Genomic DNA, 1,995 nt, shown 5'->3' on the forward strand with positions numbered 1-1,995 from the left:
TTGCTCCCTCTTCTACTTTTGTGGAAGAGATGGTGTAGAATCGGTGCCAATTTTTCCTTTCAGTGTTTGGTGGAATATTTAGTGAAACTATCTTGGGCTGACTATTTATTTTTTGGGAGTTTTAAAATTACAACTTCAATTGTCATAGCTTATTTTTTGAGTGATTGGTCCTTTTTATGTACGCTGTCAAATTTATGTGCAGAGTTCTTCATAGCTTTCCCTGACTATATTTTTGACATTTCCAGAGTGTGTAGTGACATCCTGTTTCTTCCTGACATTGGTTCTTTATGTCTTCTTTCTTTTTTCTTTTGTTAGTCTTGCTGGATCTTCCTCGATCTTATTGATTTTTTACAAAGAGAGAGCTTTTTGTTTCATTGCATCTCTATTATTTTTTTTCTGTTTTCGGTTGTATTGGTTTCTGCTGTCATCTGTAGCATTTCCTTTCTTCCACTTGATTTGTGTTTCTTTTGATCTTTTTTAAGTTCTCGAGGTGGGAGTTTAGATAATTGATTAGAATTTTTCTTGTTTCTAGTGGAAGCATTTAGTGTCATGATTTCCTTGTCAGTATTGCGTTAGCTACTACATTTCAGTGAATCTGATGTGCTGTGCTTTCATTTTCATTTCAGTTCAGTATATTTCTTGATTTCCTCTGTGGCTTCCTTTTGACCCATGAATTATTTAGAAGTATGTCGGCTAGTTTCTAATTTGTTTGAAAATTTTCCTGATATCTTTCTCTCATCGATTTCCAATTTTATTCTGCTCAGCCTGAGTTTTTTGATATGTAAAATGGGGATAATAGTAGAATTTATCTTATAGTATTGTCATGAGGATTAAATGAGTTAATACTTAGATCTGTGCCTGTCACAGAATAAATACTACTCTGTACTATTGCTGCTATTTTAATAATTAAGATCTTCTAGGCACGGTGCCACATGCCTATAATCCCTGCACTCTGGGAGGCCAACAGGCAGGGATTTCATGAGCCCAGAAGTTCGAGACCAGCCTGGGCAACAAAGCGAGAACTTGTCTCTACAAAAAACAAATTAACCAGGTGTAGTGGCATGTTCCTGTAGTGCCAGTTACTTGGGAGGCTGAGGTGGAAGGATTACTTGAGTCCGGGAGTTTGAGGCTACAGTGAGCTATGATTATGCCACCACACTTCAGCCTGGGCAACACGATGGGAACACAACTAAAAAAAAAAAAAAATCTGTTGACAAAAAGTTGCCAAAACTCTGTAAAATATTTAAGATGGTCTATTCTCAAGTCAGACTTGAGGATGCAAGCCCAGGCAACCCATTCTCAGGAGATCCTGAGAATGTGTGCCCACTGTGGCCAAATGGAGGTTTGGTTATACACAGTTTTGGGGTGGTAAAACTCTAAGTCAATACAAGTGAGATTCTCATTAGTTTGGCCAGGGGAGGAGGGATATTTCCAAGTGGGGAGGGAGGTTCGCAGGACAGAGGTGGGTTCAAAGATTTCTTGACTGGTAATATGTAGTTCTTATCAGGAGATAAGGTGATGTGCTGAGACAAGGGTGTGAAACTCTAGGCTTGTTGCTGTGTAGATGAAATTAAGATATGGTTGGACTTCAGAGAGGAAGGACAGATATCTCACAAAGCTCCCTGGGAGTCCCATAATCCATAAGAGAAGGCTTTTCAGGACCATATGTTACTTTGATTTCCTTCTTTGTTTGTTAGGTGATGTCATGCCAGAGTCCAGTTGGAAAACAATAGGGTAATAAAACCCTGTTTGGTGAGCCCTTATCAGGCAGTAACTTCCCAAGCCTCTCACTTAGGAATCTGGGTAAGATAAAAAGGTTCAGGTTTAGTTCTCAGATCGTATACACATTCCTTCAGAAAACAGAAAAATATAAGAAAAAGCCCTCTAAGTGATTGACTACGGCTAGCTTAACTTTTGATACCAAAACTGGTAAAAGAGAGGATATGAAATTAAAATTATAGAACCAGTTAGTTATGAATATAGATGAAAAATCCT

This window comes from Carlito syrichta, unplaced genomic scaffold (genome assembly GCF_000164805.1).
Source record: "Carlito syrichta isolate Samal-C Ts95f unplaced genomic scaffold, Tarsius_syrichta-2.0.1 Scaffold312197, whole genome shotgun sequence".
NCBI lineage: Eukaryota > Metazoa > Chordata > Mammalia > Primates > Tarsiidae > Carlito > Carlito syrichta.